Genomic DNA, 13204 nt, shown 5'->3' with positions numbered 1-13204 from the left:
TTCACACACTCATGCCAGTTGTCGGTGCTCATACTTTTTCGTTGTATCATCCATGCTAGTTTAATTTCTTTTTAAAATTTCTTCTTGTGTCTTTGAAAAACCTCAATAAAAACAAAAATAATAATTAGTTGTAGCTTTTAGCTAGTTTACTTTTCATGCCTATAGTAGTAGTAATTAAAAGAAAACCCAAAATGATTTCTCGTTCTTCTTTTGCTTGTTGGGAGCTTTCCCGTGTAAATAGTTTTGTTTCTTTTCTTTCCTTTGGGGGTCGAGAGGAGAAGACCATGATAAAAATGTTGAGTGGCTCTCATATGCATTATTGTTGATCTAACAAAGAGCCCATATTACCTTGTCTTCTCCCTTGAAGTGAATGCTTGCAGATTCCAGCTTAGTCCAATGCACATGCACTATTATTATTATCTACACCGTTCGGTCGTGCAAGTGAAAGGCAATAATGATGATTATTTGATGAACTGATTGAGATGAGAAAAGCTGGTATGAACTCGACCTCTCTCGTTTTTGTAAATATGATTAGTTCATCATTCCTAATTCATCCTATTATGAAAGAAACATGTTTGCAATGACAATTAGAGATTGTAGTTGCTTATGCCATGCTTAATTAGCTAGGAGTTTATAATGGTTTACCTTGCGTGCCAACATGCTATTAAAATGGTTGTGATGTGGTATGATAGGGTGGTATCCTCCTTTGAACGATTCGAGTGGCTTGACTTGGCACATGTTCACGCATGTAGTTGAAACAAAAGCAACATAGCCTCTACGATATTTATGTTCATGGTGCATTATATCCTACTCATGCTTGCATTCGGTGTTGATTAATTTTAATGCACGTACATGACTATTGTCGCTCTCTAGCTGGTCGCTTCCCAGTCTTTTTCTAGCCTTCACTTGTACTAAGCGGGAATACTGCTTGTGCATCCAATTCCATAAACCCCAAAGTTATTCCATATGAGTCCACCGTACCTACCTATATACGGTATCTACCTGCCGTTCCAAGTAAATTTGTATGTGCCAAACTCTAAACCTTCAAACAAACATTCTGTTTTGTATGCTCGAATATCTCATGTATCAACTAGGGCTGTCTGTATGCTCCATGCTAGGCGGGTTATTCTCAAGAGGAGTGGACTCCGCTCCTCATTCACGAGAAGATGACTGGTCACCGGGATGCCCAGTCCCATGCTCAAATCAAATCAAAATAGTTGCAAACAAAACTCCCCCAGGATTGTTGTTAGTTGGAGGCACCCGTTGTTTCGGGCAAGCCATGGATTGATGCTTGTTGGTGGTGGGGGAGTATAAACTTTACCATTCTGCTTGGGAACCACCTATAATGTGTGTAGCATGGAAGATATCGAGATCTCTCGGTTGTTATGTTGACAATGAAAGTATACCGCTCAAATATTATTCATCTCTATTTCAAAATCGAGCTCTGGCACCTCTACAAATCCCCGCTTCCCTCTGCGAAGGGCTTACCAATTTACTTTTATGTTGAGTCATCATCCTCTTATTAAAAAGCACCAGCTGGAGAGCACTGCTGTCATTTGCATCCATTACTGTTAGTTTACATTGAGTATAACTTGACTGGATCTATTTTACCATGAATTACAATGTCTAGTCAGTCCTTGATGTTTGAAGGTGCTCTGCATTTATGTTTTGCGGTCTTAGAAAGGGCTAGCGAGATACCATCTTGTTATATCATATTATGATTGTTTTGAGAAAGTGTTGTCATCCAAGATTTATTATTATTGCTCGCTAGTTGATTATGACATTGATATGAGTAAACATGAGACATAAACGTTATTGTGAATATGGTTAGTTCATAATCTTTGCTGAAAACCTGAATGCTGGCTTTACATATTTACAACAACAAGAGCAAACAGAGTTTGTAAAAGTTTTTATTTATCACTTTTAGTTTATCAACTGAATTGCTTGAGGACAAGCAAATGTCTAAGCTTGGGGGAGTTGATACATCTCCATCGTATCTACTTTTCCATACAATTTTTCCCTTGTTTTGGACTCTAACTTGCATGATTTGAATGGAACTAACCCGGACTGACGCTGATTTCAGTAGAATTGCATGGTGTTATTTTTGTGTAGAAATAAAAGTTCTCAGAATGACATGAAAATCAACGGAGATTATTTTTGGAATATATAAAAAATACTGGAAGAAGAATCAACGTCAGGGGGCCCACACCCTGTCCACGAGGGTGGGGGCGCGCCCCCTGCCTCGTGGGCCCCCTGAAGCTCCACCGACCTCAACTCCAACTCCATATATTCGTGTTTGGGGAGAAAAAAAATCAGGGAGAAGGATTCGTCATGTTTTACGATACGGAGCCACCGCCAATACCTAAACTCTCTCTCGAGGGCTAATTTGGAGTCCGTTCGGGGCTCCGAAGAGGGGAATCTGTTGCCATCGTCATCATCAACCTTCCTCCATCACCAATTTCATGATGCTCACCGCCGTGCGTGAGTAATTCCATGGTAGGCTTGCTGGACGGTGATGGGTTGGATGAGATTTATCATGTAATCGAGTTAGTTTTGTTAGGGTTTGATCCCTAGTATCCACTATGTTCTGAGATTGATGTTGCTATGACTTTGCTATGCTTAATGCTTGTCACTAGGGCCCGAGTGCCATGATTTCAGATTTGAACTTATTATGTTTTCACGAATATATGTGAGGTCTTGATCCTATCTTGCAAGTCTATAGTCACCTATTATGTGTTATGATCCGTTAACCCCGAAGTGACACTAATCGGGATACTTACCGGTGATGACCGTAGTTTGTGGAGTTCATGTATTCACTATGTGTTAATGCTTTGGTCCGGTACTCTATTAAAAGGAGGCCTTAATATCCCTTAGTTTCCAATAGGACCCCGCTGCCACGGGAGGATAGGACAAAAGATGTCATGCAAGTTCTTTTCCATAAGCACATATGACTATATTCAGAATACATGCCTACATTACATTGATGAACTGGAGCTAGTTTTGTGTCACCCTATTTTATAAATGTTGCATGATCGATCACATCTGACATAATTCCCCATCACCTATCCAATGCCTACGAGCTTTTCATATATTGTTCTTCGCTTATTTACTTTTCCGTTGCTACTGTTACAATCACTATAAAACCAAAAATATTACTTTCGCTACCGTTACCACTACTATCATATTACTTTGCTACTAAACACTTTGCTGTAGATATTAAGTTTCCAGGTGTGGTTGAATTGACAACTCAACTACTAATACTTGAGAATATTCTTTGGCTCCCCTTGTGTCGAATCAATAAATTTGGGTTGAGTACTCTACCCTCGAAAACTGTTGTGATCCCCTATACTTGTGGGTTATCAGTGGATACTTGTTCTTGATTGTCACTTCATTCAAGGCACGATAATCAACAACCATTCTCAAAGACTTGTCTTTCTTCTCAACCAAGAGCACTGGGGCTCCCCATGGTGACGAACTTCGGTGGATGTAACCTTTCTCCAATAACTCCTTAATCTGTTTCTTAATCTCCTCCAGATCATTTGCAGGCATCCGGTATGGTCTCTTTGATATTGGTCTGGTGCCTGGCAATAGCTCTATTAAAAACTCAATGTCTCGATCCAGCGACATGCCTGGTAGTTCCTCTGGAAATACATCCGGATAATCCTTTACTACAGGTACTTCCTCCCGAACAACTCCTGAGAGGGAATTTGCTTGCGTTCTCCTTGGTGCATGCCTGGATACATAGTTGATCCTTTTTCCCTCCGGCGTAGTGAGTAAAACTGACTTACTTGCACAATCAATGTTTCCCCCATACATCGATAGCCAATCCATGCCTAGTATCACATCCAATCCCTGTGACTCCAGTATTATTAAGTCTGAGGGAAAAACATGCCTACCTATGGTCAATGGCATCTGAAAACATCCTTGGCTTGCCATATACTCCGCTCCTGGCGAGCTTACTAACATAGGTGTCCTAAGAACTTTGGTGGACAACTTATACTTATCCACAAATCCCCTTGAAATGTATGAATGCGATGCACCAGTATCAAAAAGAACGAGAGCGGTAAATGACTTAACCAAAAACTTACCGATAACTGCATCAGGATGCTCTTCAACCTCCTCCATGTTCACGTGGTTCATATCACACCAAAATCAATTCAAGCAAGGGCATACAATCGATCTAACTATCGTTACAGTGCTCGGACTACTATTATATACATGGGGGAATACTACCGATAATGTGGTGGTCTACTAGAAATTTTGATCGGTGGAAGACTCCATGATATCTGCTCCAGCTTCGTCTTCATAGTCATCATCACTACTGTCAGGGTCGGAGTCGGTGTTGTCGATGATGATGTAGTCTTCAGAACAAATGTCATCAGGATGGTCATCATCTCCTCCTGGCGCGGGGTCTCCCATGAATACGCCTAGCTTCCTCGTCAGGTCGTCATTCTTCTCCACTAGTATTGCGATTTCCTCCTCATATCTGTCGCGTGTAGACTTGATTTCCTCTTCTAGTTCCATGTTTCGGGTCATCACCTTCTTCAGATCTATCATGCTTGCACACATCTAGTTCTCCTCTCAACGAATGTGCTGGTTTAACTCCTGGATGAAGGCTGCACTGGACCCGTCCCTCCTGGTGCTGATCATCTCCCATTGCTCATCTCGGCACCCACATATCTGGTAGATAGTGTCCTTAAGATCCTTGTGGTAAACTTCGCCGATGCATCCCATGGCGATGTGGGCTGCCATGCTCTTACCTAGACTCCAAGTTGGTGCATCAAAGGAAAACTCTATGGGCTCAGTGACTGGTGTGAATGTCCTTCCTGGAACTTGAACTCGAATCATCCATCGCTCCTCCTCTAGTAAAGTGGCGGTGTAGGTCCCGGTAAAGCTGGGTATTCCAATTTTCAGGTACCTAGTGACTTCCTTCAAGTGTCGTCCTAAGGGTGTGTCTTCATCCGGTTGTGCAAAATTGTTCCTTGAGTCCGCCATCCTATAGAGTAGAAAAATGGGGAGGATTCAGAAATGAGTAGAGAAGAGTGACCTATGGCCCATCTTAACAGTCGTGTCCTACATTCAACGTGTGCTCTGATACCATCTTGTAGTGATCTGACCTCAGACGGTCAAATATCTATGCATAAGTGTCATCCCTGGATCGGTAATGCTGACACACACAGTACTTGAGGGATTTATAACAGAGTAGCAATCACACACTTATTACATCGATAGTCTCAAGAGAGAACTTAATACAATAAATATGGCTTAAGGCCATCTAAATAAGATAACATCGGAAGGCTTGGAAGGTAAAATGAGTCCATCAACTCCAACAACATAGCTGAGTGCACGAGAATGACCTAGCGCACCTTAATCTTTGCCCGAAAAGTCTGCAACATGATATGTTGCAGCCCGAAACGGGTCAGCACATGGAATATGCTGGAAATGTAACACAATAGAGCAATGAACAGAATAAATGCTATCACTACATGCATATATGGCTGGTGGAGGCTCTATGGTTACAATGTTTTGCGAAAAGTCAATTTTCCCTACAACAAAGGAATATAATTTGTTTAACTATCATGGTAGTTGTTAAACATTGATAAGGTTCCTCCAACTCAATCCCAATTAAGCAGTATTAATAACCCAACAAATTTAATTTAGAGTGATGAGATCAACACGATAATCCAAGAACCAGATACTCAAGATGTCCATAACCGGGGACACGGCTAACCATGTGAAAGCACAAGTGCTCCCTGGGTGATTTTGATAATTAATGACAACATATCTCTTGTTGGACTAATACTTTTACCTAGTATGTTTCAGACAAGTTCAACAAATTAAGTGGCATGGACTAAAGGATGTGGAACCCCTTCAAGATGCTAAGGACAAAGGATTAGCTCAAGCTTCAAGATCAAGACTCTACATTTTCTATTTTACTGATCCAAGATCACATTGAGTCTATAGGAAAAGCCAATACTATCAAGAGGGGATGAGGTGTTGCGTAATGGCTTGCTTGCTCAAAGTGCTTAGTGATATGCTCCAAAACCCTCAACTACCTTACCCACATACACATATGACCTAAACCAAAAGTCAAACTCGGCCCCACCGATTCTTCTATCCAGCGCCACCGAGTTCAGATGTCATAGCCACAGCCACAAACCCTAGGCAAATCGGTTTCACCGATAGGGATCTCGGTCTCACCGAGATGGGATTGTAATCTCTCTGTGTATGTCCATTACCAAAATCGGTCCCACCGAGATTGAGCAATCGGTACTACCAAGATTACAATGCAAACTTCCTAGAGTATGATGAATGTGTTACTTGCCTTGCTGGTGATCTGCAAACCCTAGAGACTCGTAGTAGCATGCTTCGCACTCCGGGAATTCTATCTCAAACAAACAAGAGCATACATAAGAAATCAAGCAAAGATGCACGGGTAAAACTCAAATAAGAAGATCAAATCTGAAAGTTCAACTGAAGAGATTTGATCTATGAAAAGAATCAATCGAATCGGAACTACGGAACTGAAACTACGGTCAAAAGAACCTCAATTTCAAATCTGCTTGAAACCAAATTTTAAATTGTCAAAAACCTTGTTCAAGTTGATTAAACAGAAAGAGGGGCTCGAGACGAAGATTTTGGCATTGGTTCCACTAGATTTGGACAAACAGTTTAGAAACGGCGAGGGTTTGAAGTTCAGGGGCTAATCTACGATAAAAATAATCGTGGATAGGTCCCTGACTGAAAATAAAATAAAAAGAAAAGACTAACGAACGAACGTTCGCTGTCTGAACCTAACCGGCGAACAACGTTCGTTAAAACTCACGAACGGACGAACGTCCGCTAAAAAAATCGACGGAAACCGATCTAAGAAATTAAACCGGAACACTAAAAAAACCGGGGTTTAACCGAGAAAAACCGACCGGTCAAACGGGTCAACGGCGGCGGGGATGGCGGTGGGCTGCTGCGGGCGGCGGCGCGGCAGGGGCAGCGAGGGGCGGACGGCGGCGCGGGCTGCAGCGGCGGGCGGTGGCTCGATGACTGTGGTGGCGGGGCTGCGGGCTCGGGGTGGGGTGGAGGCGGTGGGGCGGCGCCTTTTAAAGTGCCGAGGGGGGGCGACGTGCGGCAGGGGGCAGCGAGGGAAGTCCAGCTCGGACTCCCTCGATGGCGTGCGGCGGCGGGATTCGTCCCGCTCGGGAGGAAGGCGGCGGGGAGGTGGGCTGTGGCCTGGCTTGGCTGGGCCTTCAGCCCAGTCGAGCGAAGAGTTTTTTTTAGATTCCGCAAAGAAAAAAATCCTGAATAAATAAAAATCAAATCTAAAAATGCCAAAACAAATTTTCACCGCCTAAATAGAATATTTAGAACTTAGTGAACATTTTCTTGGCCTAAGTGCAATTTTTGAAAAAATGCATATTTTTCTAATTCAAATAAAATAACAATAAAATCCAGATAAAATTATTTATTTGATTTTAACATTTGTTTTCCAATATTTCATTTATTTTGGAGAAGTCATATTATCTTCTCTCATATATTTTTAATATAAAATATTTTTGGAGAGAAAAATAATTAAAACCCAAAATGATCCTTGTTTTGATATTTGAGAAAATTCAAATATGAAAACGGTAAAATCCCCAACTCTCTCCGTGGGTCCTTGAGTTTCTTAGAATTTTGAGGATCGCAAAGCAAAATGCAAATAAAATATGATATGCATATGATGACCTATGTATAACATTCCAAATTCGAAATTTGGGATGTCACAACCCACATGCTCCCAACCTATAGATTCGTATTCAGAATATAATCCTAATGACTATTCTGAGCTCAAGGAGTCAAAGGCAGATGGCCTATCCTATTCACCCAATAAGGTGCCTGTTCTAATTTGGCAAGGTTTTTGTTGGTTGCACATATCTTGCATAAGGTGTCTTGCATTTTGTTTGCTTTGTTGCACCGCCATCTGCTTAGTTTAATCATGATATATGTGAAGATGCCACGCCCATCCATTATCAACACCTATTCCATTTGTCGTCATGCCATGTTTTTTCATTCAAATGTTGTTCTTGTGTTTCAGACATCCAAAAGGAAGAGGGTGATTGCAGAACCTGAAGGAATATAGGCAAAGTCCTTGAAAAAGGTGGTGCTACCGAAGAAATCACATAGCACCCGACGTATATTGGCGATAGAACCAGCGCCACAAAACCTAGGATATCGCAACTGTGCTGGTCGCTGCTTTGCTCTTGTGAGTACCTATTGTCCTATCGTTGTCCTTACATTCATACCTGGTGGATTATGTGACATCATTATGCATTATAGCTTGCTTATCCACTGTTCGCTCCAAATTATCAGATCTATATTAATGCTCTAATTAATGTAGAATAAACCCAATGCCTATGAAGAAATTTAGTTCTACATTGTTCTTGTAAGTATCTGTTGTCCTTGATCACTGTACTTATATTTGTCAGCTAGTTCTTCATGTACACTTTGAGCTTATTTTCCCCTGTCCTCCATTTTTCTACACATCAGATCTACATTTACTCTTGCCAAAATATTGAATAAAACCAATGTTACTGAAGAAGTTTAGCTCCGCATTGCTCTTGTCAGTGCCTTCTGCCTGTATGTTGTATTTACATTTGTACTCTGCATCTTAAGTTAAATAATCGCCATTTGTTCCTATATTTTCACATCTATATTTACTCTTAACAAAATGTAGAATAAAGGCAATACTTTTGAAGAAGAGTGAACGGTAAACTTCTTGAATTGCCCCCCCCATCAATATGGACAAGGCCTTTATAGGCCCTATCTTCACTACTAATGTAAGTTTGTCCTCCTCGAGCCTTCAAACTTTATTGTGTATATTTGGATAGCTATGAGTGCATATGCTGTTTATTTTTGTCGTCTAGATCAAATTGCTTGTTCAAAGTTTATAAAGTAGAAGTACATAAACATAAGTTTGTCCTTCTCAATTTTAGTCTTTATTTGTATAATCTAGTTCCTTATTCGTACCATGTAAATTAAACTAAACATAGCAAGTTATCTTCTTTAGCACTATGTGTATGCTTGTGTTCTTCATCTGTAATCCAGTGGTGTGGTGAGACTACCAACAACAGCACAATGTCATATCCTGCTATGTCTCAACTATGAACAATGCCATATTATATTAATGTTATTTAAATCATGTCTCTTTATTTACCAATATGAAATGGTATAAATTGACAGTACACTCACCATTCATGCTTATACATTGTTTAGAACTACATCTATGCTTGTGTTCTTGATCTGTAATCCAGTGGTCTGGTGAAGCTGGCCGCTCCTGCACAATGCCATTTCCTGTAGTCTTAACTATGAACAATGCCTATTATGTTAATGTTATTTTAAACCATGTCTCTTTATTTTTGACCAAGAAATGAGATGAATTGACAGCGCTGATGCTTATATTTGCAAAACCTGTTATCTACCTACTTGTTTCTCTTTTAGGGTGACAACACTCCTGCTAGGAAGAACTGCCACAATGATAGTGAGACGAACCCATTGTTTGTCCCTCTAACACATATTCCAGAAGAGAAGGCAACACATATTGAGAGTAGGGATACAACCACAAAGTCACATCTTGATGTAGTATCAAACTTACTCAGTGACACAAGCTCGATGAAGTCGCCGCCTGAATCTGTTCGACTTCTTCAATCTGAAATTCAAGCAGAAATACATGCTTCCACTCAAATACGACTGGAACTTCAATCTCTATGCAAGATTAATCGTAAGTACAGGGCGTTTATTGATTCTATGCAACTTAAGTTGGTGGATATGAGCACCAAAGAAGCACAGTCTCATCAGGTTGCTAAGTTGCTTGCGCTGCAGCTCCTGGGCTAGGCTAACCTTTCTTGAACTGTGTTGAAGTGCTGTCGGTTCTATCTATTATTTTGTCCGCCTGTTAACTTCCACTAGTGGTGACCTGCCCAGTTTATGTAATCTGCTGTCTGGTTGCCCTTTATTATCACTTCCAGTGAACTTTGATGCCGAGGGGATGTAATATGCTGTAATTTCTTTGTTGTATAGTCTAGGTTTATTCTTGGTCGGTATGCTGTAATTTAGGCCGGAAGGTTCTTCAGGCCGGCCCGTTAGTCATATGGGCCAAAACGTGGGCCTATAATTATCTTGGGCCATTAGTAGGTCTAAACCTATAGTTGTTTCCCGCCTTTAACATGCCGAGTAAAGTTCTGGCTAGCTGGGCCAAAGAATACCATGGGCTTTTAACACGCTAAAACCTAGATTGGGCTAGTGTTGAGCCAAAAAATTCACGGGCCAATACAGGCCGAAACTGCCTAAGGCCCATGTTTGGCCCAAATAGGACGAGCAGTTAACAGGCCAAAATATATGTCGGGCTTGTTTGGCCCAATAAAATTATGGGATTTAAGCAGGCCGGTATCTACGCGGGCCATAGGCCTAAAAGTGTCACAGGCCATTATCAGATGGGCCATAAGCAGGCCAGATTCAACGCGGGCTGTAATTAGGCCCAATTTTACACGAGCCATTAACAGGCCGATAGGCCAGTTGGGCTGAAATTTATCCACGAAGACAACAAGCCGTTAAGAGGCCTAAAGTTACTTCGGACAAGAAATAGCCCAGTTTTTGCATGGGTCGTTAAATGGCCTAAAGTTAAACCGGGCCGACAACATCCCAGATGCACCACGGGCCGCTAACAGGCTGAAACTATTATCGGGCTGAACTGGTAAACGGGCATTTAACAGGCTAAAATACAAACCTGTCTTAGAATGGGCCCAAAAGAATAGTGGCCTGTTAACGGGCCTGATCCGATATGGGCCATAATTTGGCCCAAAACACGCCAGGCCATAAACGGGCCTGGTCTGGTATGGTCCACAATTCGACCCAAAACATGGCCAGCTATTAACGGGCCAGCCCACTGGTGTTTGAAAAAACATGGTGGGCCTTTAGCTGGGCCGGCCTTTTCACCGGAATGGGCCTCTCTTGGGCCGTGTCACGTGTCGACGTATCATAGGCGCCTCCTGTCCAATGAGTGGATGACATCTGTCCCAACGGTGAGCCAACTCATGTTTCCTCCGGCTAATGAGAATTTTACACGTGGCAAATCCCCATTGGTCCGGGCTGTTAACGGGTTATCGGATCCAAAACCGGGCCCGGTAGCTTAACGGCGGCCCGTTATGGTCGATGCTATGTGTCAGTCACCCTTGATGAAAGCACTTCTATGATGCACGATTTATCTTCATGAAAGTGGACACTTCCGTGATGATAATTTTGGTAATGTCATGGAACACTTCTACGACAACACAGGTATGACTATCTTGATTCTGTCATAAAATTGTCATGGATGTACATGCATGATAGAAAACGTGACCTAATATGACAAACACGTATCATCACGGAAGTGTATTTTTTGTAGTGATGTGTACCTATATTGATTTTAAGCATATAACTGAGTAAACTACCAACTAATGCCATTGGAGTATGACCCCTTTGACATGTTTGTGCAATAAGGTATGGTTTCTCGTTTGAGTGGACCATTTCTTGCTTGTCCTGCCTAGAGATTCGGCTAAGCGTGCCTAAGCACCTCCTAGGCATTGCCTTTTCCAATAGAGTGTGGCACGACCGCTCATGGTCATACCCACGATCGTATCAACTCCAAGCTGTAAGGAATATATGTCCAGAACGAAAGAAGTGGTGTGGTATGACCGTTCGCGATCATAACCGTGCCTGTACCATAGGCAGTATATGGTACGAGCGCTCGTGCTCATACCAACGCTCATACCAAACACAATGTGACACCCTGACTTAATAGGAATGATAGACTACCAATATCAACAATGTGTGCCTTCTTTTTGGGAGTCTGAAAGGAACCTCAAAGTTGAATGTGTTTAGTTTGGAGCAGTTTAAGGATGGATGACCGATTGAGAAGTTGATCCCAGATGTGCACGAGTGAAGAAAAAGTACGAAGAAAAGACTAATATTGATATGTGAAGCCAGTCTAATCCAGGCGCAATGGCGAGAAACCAGTGGGTTTGGTCGGGGCATTACACATGACGTTGGACATTGGAGGAACATAACAACTGCTTTCGCGACCATACTCAAGAGCACCCCTGGGAGCAAGCGCAACTTGTCTGATGACCAAAAATTGATTATAAACATGAGTAGTACTAGCACAAAGAGTGTAGAGTATAAGAGTGGGGAGGAAATGAGTCCGTCTTGTAAGCGTGTGTGTGTAGAGAGAGTTGAAGTTGTAATAGGCCTAGATGGATCTACCATTCATGTAACTGGAGAAGTCGATGGTGGGCAGGAGGTAGAAGGAAATAGGAGGGAATATGTAGGAGAAGAGGGAGAGGGTGGTGCTGTAGAAAAGGAAGCAACCGGCCAAGAGCCATGAAAATTGCCAAGGGGCTGCCGGTCAACTCAACAATTAATAATCCTAGTATTACGCAAATTCACATTTCATATCGAACAACCGTTTGCCAATTTCATATCAGGCACATAAATATATTTTAACATCACAGTACGATAGCTACATGAAAACCGCACAGTACAACATATAGCTAGTTCAACTTCATAAGAACAATATTAGAACAATATATTCATTTCCCTAATCGAGATCATCCAGGCTCATCTTATCCACCTCTGCTTTCAGTTCAGTAAGAACCTGTTTTGCACTGGCCAACTGGGAAAGTGTCTCCTCCTTCGCCAACACCATCTTAGCTAACTCTGATTTAAAAAAATCTGAGCTCATTCTCCACCTTTGTGATAGCCTGGCTTATTAGGGATGATAGACTACTCATATCAATAAGGAATTCCTTCTTTTCCGGGAGCCCATTCAGACAGAACTCCAAAGTTAAGCATGCTCAACTTGGAGTAGTTTCAGGATGGGTGACCAACCGGGAAGTTGATCCCGGGTGCACACGAGTGAGGACAAAGTGCGCAGAAAAGACTAGTATTGATCTGTGGGGCCAGTCTAGATCCCGGCAGGAGTAACGACCACCCGCGGGTGTGTCTGGGGTGTTACAAGTTGGTATCGGAGCCGACCCTCATGGTTACATGGATGTTTGTGGACAGGTGCGCGGTCATGTTGTTCATGACATTTGTGACCCATCGTGGCACACGAAATGGCACATGTACTGGACTGGATGCACAGACGTATGTGCCAAGAGGGAACGTTCCTGTTGCCCGACGAGGACGTCGGTTTCTC

This window comes from Triticum urartu, chromosome 7, assembly GCF_003073215.2.
Source record: "Triticum urartu cultivar G1812 chromosome 7, Tu2.1, whole genome shotgun sequence".
Lineage (NCBI taxonomy): Eukaryota > Viridiplantae > Streptophyta > Magnoliopsida > Poales > Poaceae > Triticum > Triticum urartu.
This window is presented reverse-complemented; position numbering follows the sequence as displayed.